Source organism: Grus americana, chromosome 2, assembly GCF_028858705.1.
Source record: "Grus americana isolate bGruAme1 chromosome 2, bGruAme1.mat, whole genome shotgun sequence".
In the NCBI taxonomy this organism is placed as follows: Eukaryota; Metazoa; Chordata; class Aves; order Gruiformes; family Gruidae; genus Grus; species Grus americana.
In genome coordinates this window covers 23,520,526-23,531,718 of record NC_072853.1, presented here as the reverse complement: position 1 = coordinate 23,531,718, position 11,193 = coordinate 23,520,526, and the positions used below count along the sequence as shown (strand labels likewise).

The window sequence follows — 11,193 nt, the reverse complement described above, 5'->3', positions numbered from 1 at the left end:
CGCGCCTCGGGCTGCCCGTGCTGGGGATCGGGCGGGCGCAGGTAGCCCTGCCGCCAGTGGCGCGCGCGGGCGAGGAAGGTCGCGTGCCGGCCGGAAACGGATGGGCCCGGGGGGGTTGACCCGCCCCTTTTCCCGGCGCATGCGTGGAAGGGCTGCTTCCGCCAAGGGGGGGCGGGGCGTCGCGAGAGGCTGACGTTCTCGTCTAAGGGCGGCGGCGCTGCCGGTGGGCGGTTGGGCCCGTCCCGTCCCAGGGTTTCAGGCTGCCGCCCGGGAAGCGTGCGTCCTCCTTCCCTGTGGCGGCTTGTCGGTGGCCCGCCGTGCTTCCCAGCGCCATGCTTCTGCTGGGGGGGGAGGGGGCTGAGTCCTCGGCGTCGCAGCCGTGCCGCTAAAAGTTAGCGAGAGCTTTCTTCTGCCGGCGCGCAGGCTCGGGCCTCCTCCGGAACTTTATCTATTTTTTCAAGGCTGACTTGGACGTTAGGTAACATCACCTAACGGGGCCCTGTTCCAAGGCTTGGCGAGCCTAGCTTCTGGCTCCTGAGGAGCCCAGCGATGCCGTTAATTACCCTCCCCCCCGAGCTGTGCAAACCAGAGCTACACCTTTTCAGTAGTGTGGATTTTGCTCAAGAAGCAGAACAAGGCTGGAGGAAAATTTGAAGCTGCATCTCCGGGAGGAGGGTTATTAATAGACTGGCAAAGCTTTTATCAGGAACAGTATTTAGGTTCTACTCTGGTTGTTCCTTAAGTTTAATGTGTTTTGTGTTAAAACATTAAAGTTTCAGTTGTAGATTGAATAGTGTTGGGCATTACCTTACCATCTTTTTGTAGCTTTAACGAGTGTGTAAGGCATCTGCCATTATTCTAAGCAGTTTGGGAGGAGATGATATAAGGCAATCATGTCCCATCCGAAGCTTATCAAATGAGTGTTGTCACTTGTGCAATGTAAACAATTTTTCAGAGAGAAGAAGTAATCCTCTGGATTTTAGAAAACCTGTGGCAAGCATACTGCTGGATTGTTTTTAGCTAGCTTCTGCAGTCCTAAAAAAATGAAGCTTCTCACAAAAAAAGAAAATATTTTCCCATATTTTAGAATTATACGGCTTTTTTATTACCAACTAATTAAATGTGTTTCAGATTCTCACAAAAGAATAGCATCAAACCAAATGTACTTCATTCCTGCTAAACAAATTAGTACAAATGTAAGGCAAGGAGCCAGATTTGGATTTGCAAAAGTCTTGGAGATAACAGCTTAATGTAGTTTTTCTTCTGTGTGTGGGTTGGTGGGTTTTTTTTTTTAACGTAGTTTCACCAGAAAGAGGAAGAATTGTCTGCATTTTCATATCTTGTTTTATTTTTCTTTCGCCAGCATTTGCCATCTCGGGTTTAAATAGAGCCGTAGGAGGGAGTACTTGTGGAATTTTGCTGTCACATGTGAAGGATTCCACTTGCATTTGGCAGCTGCAGTTTTACTGCCTCTTGTTGGAGGTCACCGAACCCACGGCAGAACTGGCATCTCCCCATCTGTTTCATGGCAAAGTATGACATCTTCATTCAACCCCCACCCCGCACCGGTGTTTTAAACTGAGATACCGACTTTGCATTTGAAGCAGCTGACAAATGAAGGAGTGCTCTGCTGCTGGCTCTGCTAATAGCAGTGGTCACTTCTGTCGGATGAGTAAAGCCAGAATCAACAATATCTTTTAGTGAGGTTCGATGGGTTTGTTAAAATTTAAACTGTGATTTTTATAGGGAAAAAAATTGTCTCTAGTTTAAATACTGGTTTATAATGCCCTCCCTAGGATGTACTGTGTACTGTTCCTGCTCTCTCCCTTCCTTACTTGGTTCTGTTGTTTAGCATACCTCCTTTCCTCAGACTGTCCTTTTTCATACTGCTCTTGCTTTTGCACTTCTCAGTCATTGGCACCTGGACGTATTCTTACATGTTTCTGCTTGCTTACATATGTTCTTGCTCTTTCCTGTGAGTTAGGTCACTCTGTTTCTGTCTTCAGTGCTCCTGGACGATGGCAAGAAAGAGCCCAGAGCATGGTAGGGCATTTCTTCTCTCTTGCCTGATTTAAAAAAAATTAAAAAAAAAATTCAAGTTTTGCTTAGCAGAAGGGGACTTTTCGGTGATCGTGGTCTTAGCCTCTTAACAACGTATGACTTCAAAATTTTCTGGCACTAAATGCTATTAGGGCAGTAAAAATGCACTCTTAACCTTAGATGGACAGCCAGCAAAGTTCAAATTATTGTTCAGAAGCACTGGAGCTTTCTATTTAAACATATATAGTATTTCTTCTTCTGGCAAAATAGTATGCTTCATGGGTCTTGTCCTCGTAGATCACAGTCCTTTTGCTTTGACTTGAAGCAATGGTGTAACAGTTAGTAAAAGTTTTGCTGTCTACTCCCCCCACGCCTCCATATTATCACAGTGTTAAATGGGGAATTTGGATTTGATTTAATGCAGTTTCCTTTATAAGTGAATAAACCTTTGCAGTAGGAGGTAGGTACAGTTAGCTGATGGTGCCCAAAACAATTATCTTGTCCTTCTTCTGTAACAAACATGTTAAACTTATTTTTCAAGATGTGGCCTAAGTGTTTTAAGGCAAAAAGAAAGAATGGTTCTGTGGTTGAGGCACAAGATTTGCATTAAGCTTTAGATTGGGTTGCTGGCAAATTCTGCTAGTTGTTCAGGATTAAGGACTTGGATGTTTTTTTTGTTCTTGGTTCTGCTGATTGCCCACCCAGAACTGCAGTCCAGAGCCCCGAGTGAGGTCTGGGTTCCGTGAGCCAATCCTGGCAGGAGAGCCCTTGTTGAGTGTTACCTGATATTCTCATCTGGGTCTCTCCAAGATCCATTTTAGCTCTGCTGCTCTCAAGTACTATGTGGTGGCTGATAAAAGTTGCTGTAGCACGCTTGTCTCATAAGCTGAGCTTATTGCCCAGAACCAACATGTGCCCCGTCACTGCAGGTGTTACACATGCGTGGCTGGGCCTAGACGTTGGCGCTCTTAACAGAAACTGCTTTTTTTGAAACTCTGAGCTTGAGATTTAGCTGGAAGATGTAACCATTTCCTTTGTCAGCTTCCGGGAATCTAAGCCAAACAGGAATTGAATGAGGGGTAATAATTCCTTAATTATAAATCTTTTGAAGTATTTCACAATCCAGATAAGATAACTTGCCTGATGGACATGTTTCCTCCTTTCAGCTAAGTGTTAATAGAACTACCAAATAGGAAAAAGAGCAAAGTTTACACAGTGTCTTTCACTAACAGCAATTGAATAATATTTTAGACTGCACTAGTACGTGTTTTCTAAACATAAGTTAAATAAAGGTCCTTTGTAACTTAAAGCTCTAAGCAGGTACAAGATTTTCTTTTGTGTCAATGGTATTAGGATTTGTGAATGCAATTGCTTTTTTTATTCTAGGCTATCTTGGAAATAGGGAAGCTACTGAAATGTGTTCAGTAAATTTCCTTTCTGTTGCCTAGGAATTACGACTTTTTGATATACGATGGATTGCACTAAACTGTTGGAAATGATGCAAACCCAGCTTTGTAGTTAGCCACAGGAAGCATTTTTAAATTGTATCTGAAAAGTGCTAATATTGAAGATTAATTTTTTTTTTAATTCACACAGCTGATAGTTGATTTTACAAAAAGTTTTACTGTTCAGAATATGCATGCTGTGTTTCTGAGTTAGGAACTGCAAGATCTTTTTCACATCTCAGTGTTTTCTGTTTAGCTACAGAGCAATGCCATGTGCTAAAATCGCATTGTGAAAGCTAAAACCTTGATGGTCTGTGTAAAGAGATAAGGAGAAACATGTACCTTTTGAAGGGGAGTGCCAGTTTCTTTAAACAGAGTGCCTAGCTGATAACACTGTTTGCTTTGGTAGCCTACTTAGTCCAGATAGGCTTTTCAGTGCTAGATAATCTTTTCAGCAGAGCCAACCCCAAATTCTGAGTAATTTATTTAATAAAAAATAAAAAAGGAAAAATAACCTACACCAAGACCTCAGAGCTCTGTATTTTGAATCTTCTTGAACATGGGCAAAAGCAGTTTTGCTTTCTTATTTTTGGGGCTATTCTTTGCTCATACAAAGAACCGCATGTCTGTTTCCTTTACTGACCTTGTGAAGGAGAGATCCTTTTGGCAACAAACAGGGAAAGAAGTGTTGTTCTCAGGCAGTCATGACACGGGAAATATAATAGTTAATTACTTTATAATGTGGCTGAAGCAAACAAAGCAACAGGTTTGTGCACTAGGGTTGTTTTCTCTGATGCCAAGTGCAGCTAGGGGAATGCAAAGGTACTGAGCTGAGTTTGGGAATATTGCAGCATTTTCCCCCTCACATCTCCTCAAGTGTATATATGCTCTGTCTCTCCTTCCTCACTCTAAGAACTGGTGAAGCCTTGGGACATGCTGTCGGGGTGGAAAGGCGGATGGGCAGAGGAAGAGGTCCTTGAGTGGGGTGTGAGCTGGGCACGGAGCACTCTGGGAAAGCTGGCTCTGGGGAAGAGGGACGGTACAATGCAGGAGCGGGGGGAGTCCGTGCCTGGCTGTCACCAGCTGCCCTGCAGGACGGGCTCAGCTGCTCCGTGTCTGTTGGTTCTCGTCTCTCACTCCTTTCCCTGAGAGTGAGCTTCGTGCTGCTCCATCCCTGTCCCTAATACAGCCACCTCCTCTCAAGTCACCTGCTCTGCTCTCTTTCCCTGGCCTGCACCACATACAGTCCCACCCCCCTCACTCAGAAACCACCAAATTAAGGTACTGTGTAAAACAGGTTAGTGTTTCTCTCTCCCTCTGGCCCTTACTAGCTAGAATCAGAATTGCTGAAGTCTGAGGGTTGCTCCCTTCATCTGTAGCTACAGTATTTCTTCCTTAAGAGCCAAAGTACTTGAGGCAAAAACATTTGAATATCATGCTGCTGCTCCTGGTGTGTACTTCGGGAAATTGCCATATTTCCATGCAAGCACCTAGATTATGCCAGATTGTAAACTTAGAGTTGCAGAATTGTGGGGGGAAAAGAGAGACAGGAAGGAAGTGTGGTAAGTGTCCTAGTCCATTCTCTTCCCAAGTGAGAACACTGTATCATCCCGACTGATTTTTTCCAGCTTTTTCATAGAAATCCTCCAAGGATGGCAATGCAGTAATCTCTAAGGCGGTCTATTCTGGGGTTTTACTCTCCTTAACTTGGAAATTATTTTCCTAGTGTCTGACCCAAGTTCCCATTTTTGCAGTTCCTTCTCATTCTATCCCCAGTGGAAGTGCAGAACATCTTTCTTTTTTTTTTTCTTCCTCCTTCCTTCCTCCTCCTCCTTCCTTCCTCCTCCTCCTCCTTCCTTCCTCCTCCTCCTCCTTCCTTCCTCCTCCTTCCTTCCTCCTCCTTCCTTCCTCCTCCTTCCTTCCTCCTCCTTCCTTCCTCCTCCTTCCTTCCTCCTCCTTCCTTCCTCCTCCTCCCTTCCTCCTCCCTTCCTCCTCCCTTCCTCCTCCCTTCCTCCTCCCTTCCTCCTCCCTTCCTCCTCCCTTCCTCCTCCCTTCCTCCTCCCTTCCTCCTCCCTTCCTCCTCCCTTCCTCCTCCCTCCCTCCTCCCTCCCTCCTCCCTCCCTCCTCCCTCCCTCCTCCCGCCCTCCTCCCTCCCTCCTCCCTCCCTCCTCCCTCCCTCCTCCCTCCCTCCTCCCTCCTCCCTCCCTCCCTCCCTCCCTCCCTCCCTCCCTCCTCCTCCCTCCTCCCTCCCTTCCTCCTCCCTCCCTTCCTCCTCCCTCCCTTCCTCCTCCCTCCCTTCCTCCTCCCCCCTTCCTTCCTTCCTCCTTCCTTCCTTCCTCCTTCCTTCCTTCCTCCTTCCTTCCTTCCTTCCTCCTCCTTCCTTCCTTCCTTCCTCCTCCTTCCTTCCTTCCTTCCTTCCTCCTCCTTCCTTCCTTCCTTCCTCCTCCTTCCTTCCCTCCTTCCTCCTTCCTTCCTTCCTTCCTTCCTCCTTCCTTCCTTCCTTCCTTCCTTCCTCAACTACTTTTCTCCTAACAAAGCCACATCTCTCTTGTAGGGCATGCTTTGGTATTTGTCTTGTGGTGCTGGCTTAGTGAGTGAGACCAGAGTGAGCTCTGGCATGAAGAGGTAACGTGTTTCGGATGGGCATTGCTGAATTAGCAGGTATACATGATAGTGATTTTTGTGCCAGCATGTGCCAATCTGCTGCTCCCTGTTACAGAGCAAGTTGCTGCTGCTCTGCCATGTGTGCACTGTGTGCGTGATGGGGTGCCAGTCCTTTGGTGGTGCGGGGATTTTGTGTGTATGTTTGCTTTGCAAAAGGCTGATGGCAGTAGTGTAAGAGTGTGTTGCCTGAGAGAAAACATGGACCTTCACTGGGCCAACTGCAGTTCGTTCATTTGCTGTGAGAACTGGAAGGACCAAATCCCCAAGGATGCTTTTGCCAATTTCTTTATGTAAAGTCCTTTAGCTGTTCACTAGGACATGAGATTGCCCATATGCAGGATGTATTTCTGTGTTTCTTACTTCATGGATGATGCTTTCCCCTAAACTCTTCTCTCAGGTCTCAGTCCAGGCCCTTTAACCATTTTATTGTAGTCCTGCCACCTTTGAATTGCTAGCCTGACATCTTCTGACCCAGTACCAAAATCCTGATGGCTCTGAAATGTCAGCCTGCAGGTCCTCTAGCGCAGCCCTGCAGCCCTGGCAGCCTTGAGCTAATTATCTCAATTCACATGATGAGCCAAAGAAAAGTGGAAGGACTGTTTGAAAACAAGTACAAAGAGGAAAAACAAAAGGCAAACCGAAACTGAAGTAGAATAGGATTCACCGACCTGCATGAAACTGAGCCAGGGAGAGGACAGAGAGAGCAGAGTGGCTGCCAGGATGGTGGGGCTGGACGAGGCTCTGTGCACGGCCACACAGCGAGTGCCTCCTGCAGCCTGGTCCTGCTGCGCTGGGGGGGTCTGCAGTGGCAGCGTGGCGTGGGAAGGATGCCTGCTGAGGAAGGTGTGTGCAGGGCATGGAGGTGCAGCTCATGCACAGAGGAGTTGGCTGGTGATAAGCCCTTATGAGACCCTCAAAATGAGAGTCATACTTGAATGAGCTCCTGTTGAGTCTGTGCTGGCTTGATTGAACTCTCACTCCTCACCTTGGTCTATGCCTATTGGTTCCACAATGCTGCACCCACCTAAAGACCTTGTAGATCCACTTGCCAGGCTTCCCTCTCCCACTGTCAGCACAATTTCTGTGCTGCACCCACCTTCCCAGGGTGACTTGAAACCTTTGCATCAGTTGCAGGAGGGTCTGGACAAACATCTTCTGGAGGAGTTGGACACAAGAATTGAGACCTGGGGCAGGAAAAGACCTGCATATAGCAGGTGCTCTGAGAAGAAGGTGCAAACAGGATTGAAAGGCTCTGCATTTGAAGGAAGCTGGTAACACCAAGGATAAAGAAGCAGGTGGAGAGCAAGAAGGAACAGATGATGAAGCCTCCAAGGTAGCTGCATGAGGTGCCATGAAACCCTGGCCTGGACACACGATGACAGAACCTGCTGCATAAAGCTTGCTAATATGAAGTAAAACCATCATGACTGCATAAATTTGATCCACCATGAGGAGTTTATATCACTGAGTGCTTCATATCACACACTGCTTTTAACCCAATTTTAGGACGTAATTTATTGTATCATCAGACTGTGGCCCTCACTTGTGAAAGGAGCCAGCCAGCTTGCCCATAGCCTGACATGGTCTTTCTGGCCAAAGCTGACCCTGTTCCCCTCTCCACCACTGATGCCACAGCAGAGTTTTTCTCTCGGTTCAAAAGGATCGTAGTGGCAATTAATAACTGCCTTATAATAATAATGCTCTTACCTGTAAGAGGTGGGAAGTAGGGCACTGCCATTGTTAGGTTGGACTTGATGATCTTAAAGGTCTTTTCCAACCTAAATGATTCTGTGATTCTATATATTCAAATAACTGTTCACTTCAGGTGCATTTTGTGGTGTCTGTGGCTTCCAATGCATTTTGGGTTACAGTTGGAACCCAACACGGCCAAACCTGGTGTTTTTGGAGAAGACTGGGAGCGTGGCCCTGCCCGGCCATCCTTTAGAGGGCACTGAGTCACCATTTGTGGTTCCACCGGCAGCTGAACATACCCAGTGACTAGCTGCCACTGAGAGAAGGACCATTCCCCTTTTGTGCCCCCTTCTTCCCTTGTCCTCACAGCTTTCTCCCTTCTCCAGCCCATGCAGTCCTGACCACTTCCCTCTTAAGTGTTCATTGGTTGTAGGTTTGGGGGTTTGGGGTTTGTTTTTTTTTTTTTTTCCAATGAGTTAGTTTCGGATGTTTTAGTGACAAATCTGCTTGCAGAGTCAGAGCTGACACAAGATAAGCAGCAGGGTTCGTGCCCAGGGACAAAGGGAGACTGTTCCAGTGCTGATAAAATGTTAATTGGCCTTCTGGCTGCCTGTGAAACTATGTCCGTTGCAGCACAATTCTGGAGGAATAATTAGCACTAGTTGTTTGGTCACCCTGTTTTACCCAAAAAAGGGGGATGTGGAAGGGGAGAGGATTGGGAAAGGACTGAAGAGAGAGTTGATGTGTCAAGAGGGACTTCAGGCCCTGGGGTTGGGAAGTGATCTGATGGGAGGAGGATTTCAATGACTGGAGGGGGAGCAGACCCTCCTCCAGAGCAAGAGGGATTTCACCGAGAGCCCTAGGAGGTGCCTGGGGCAGGATTTAACATCTAACATGTTTGGCTTCTGTCCAGCTTCTCCCAACAAAAGGGCCCAATTAGTATGGAAAATAGGTGGTGGGTCTCTGGCTAAGCACCTTGGTCTCTCTGAAGGCCCAAGTCCAAGTTATCAGCATTAGATAAAATACACTTCATTTTTATGTCTTGTAAGGGCATCCATTTAGACTCAGCGGTGCCTCGATCACTCTTGCCAGGTTAGCTTCGTTCCCATGGGGCTTTGTACGAGTCTGCAAAGAAACAAAGTTGGTGAGTGAAGAGGAGAGTTGGGCTGGAAATGGAGCAGGAGCTCTCCTACCCACTGAGATGACCACAGGGGTGGTCCTTGGCTCCTCAACACCTTCTCCCCCCAGCTGAAAGGGACTCAGCTCCCCCTGCTATGGGAGTCAAACCAGTCCAGTCACCTGCAGCCCCAAAGGGCAGGTAACAAAATGCCAGGTAACACACAAATTAGCAAATGATGTAACACTGTACAAATTCCCCACCCTTCCTAGGAAAGACGGCAACTCACTGCCTTACTGTGACACTGGGGAGCTGAAGCAAATAGGCTGTTATTTTCAAGCATGTGTTGAACTGGGACCGCTTGAGTCCCCGTCATCCCTGCAGAGGGGCAGAACAAAAGCACTGGCTGCTCCATCCCGTGGCAGATGCTGCTTGTGGGCAGCCTAGAGGCATCTGAACGTTTTGATGCTTTTCTGCTTTCTAGAAATGTTCACTCTGCTCTGAACATCCATACCTCAGAGTCCTCAGTGTCTTGTACCTTCTGTGTGCCTGCCCAGCTTATGGCCATTTTAGTGAGAAATACCAAACCCATGCAGCTGACTGAGAGCCTCCTGGTAAATGCTTGGTGAGGGCTTCCTCCCCCAGGCTTCCATGTTTGGTGAACGTAGTGAGAGAGCCAGACGCAGCTGACTTGGCCCAGAGAAGCAAGTCATCAATGGCCTATTGCAACGTCAGCCTTGGCCAGGGCTGGAGGCCTGCGGGTGTGATGTGGTGCAGCGCGAGCTCTGCTGTGCACTGTGCTGAGGGCTGGGAGGTGTCCTGGTTTCAGCTGGGATTGAGTTAATTTTCTTCATAGTAGTTAGTATGGGGCTGTGTTTTGGATTTGTGCTGGAAACAATGTTGATAATACAGAGATGTTTTTGTTATATACAGATGTTTTTGTTACTGCTGAGCAGTGCTTACACAGGGCCAAGGCCTTTTCTGCTCCTCACACCACCCCACCAGCAGGATGGCTGGGGGTGCACAAGGAGTTGGGAGGGGACACAGCTGGGACAGCTGACCCCAACTGACCAAAGGGATATTCCATACCATATGATGTCACGCTCAGCATATAAGGGACTGGGGAAAGAGGAAGGACTGGGGTGGGGCGCAGCGGCGTTTGGAGTGATGGCGTTTGTCTCCCCAAGTCACTGTTACATGTGATGGAGCCCTGCTTTCCTGGAGATGGCTGAACACCTGCCTGCCCATGGGAAGTGGTGAATGAATTCCTTGTCTTGCTTTGCTCATGTGTGTGGCTTTTGCTTTACCTATTAAACTGTCTTTGTCTCAACCCACAAGTTTTCTCACTTTTACCCTTCCAGTTCTCTCCCCCATCCCACCCAGGGAGGAGTGAGCGAGCGGCTGCGTGGGGCTTAGCTGCCGGCTGGGGTAAAACCACGACAGTGGAGAAGGGGAGGGAAAAGCATGACATCAGGGCTGCGTATAACACATCCAAAATGTGACTGGAAGAAGGGGAGCAAGCAGGGGATTACATCTAGCCCAGCACTGCAGGCATAGCTCAAAGGAAGGACTTTAAAACCAGCTATGAAACTCCCTTTGCTTGGACTGCATACTCTGGGAAGTGTCCTCAGATACTCTGAGGTAAACTCTTCCATTCCAGTTCCTGCTGCACTCACTCTCCTGCTGCCTTCCCCCCAGGTCTGTGCCTGCTCTATCTGTACAAGTGACGGAGCCCCCTGAACAAGCGCAGGACGTTAGCTGTCAGCCATCGAGGATGTGGCAAAGTCCTATGGACCAGCAAAACTCTAAACATGGCTGCTTAAAATGAAAGGGGAACCATTAAACAGTGATTCTTAACTGTAGTAGCATGAGTGCAGTTAAACCGAAAGAGAGAGGAAAATGAAATAGAAACAGCTACTAAAAATATCATTGCAAAAGCAATCCAAAGAAATATTATATGAACACAGGAAAAGGAACTGTCTTTTCATGCACTGCAAGCTGCCACTTTTTGAAAGCATCAGGAAACACGCTGTTGAGTGATGGAATGGATAAAACTGCGCTCCCAACCCCCCTGAGCTGCTCGGCCCACTAAATCTTGCTGCCAGCGATGCCGCTGCTGGGCCCGAGGCAGGCGGTGGCATGGCCACCCCAGCTGTGCCCACGTGCTGAGGGGTGGCTGGTGCATGTGGCATGTCATCTGCCATCCAACCAAGCTCCTACCAGGTGAGCTTGGCC

The 11,193-nt window shown here is 47.9% G+C and overlaps 1 long non-coding RNA gene across 3 annotated transcripts; it reads left to right on the top strand.

Moving 5' to 3' along the window:
* Window positions 1-188: 188 nt before the first annotated feature.
* On the top strand, window positions 189-8,567 carry LOC129203547 (uncharacterized). 3 transcript variants are annotated; one of them, XR_008576073.1, is made up of 3 exons: window positions 189-478; window positions 1,364-1,533; window positions 7,278-8,567. It is a non-coding gene; the product is annotated as an uncharacterized LOC129203547 (long non-coding RNA). The 3 variants fall into 3 exon arrangements; XR_008576074.1 differs by having other exon boundaries at window positions 1,364-1,705; XR_008576072.1 differs by lacking the exon at window positions 7,278-8,567 and having other exon boundaries at window positions 1,364-3,349.
* Window positions 8,568-11,193: the final 2,626 nt, after the last annotated feature.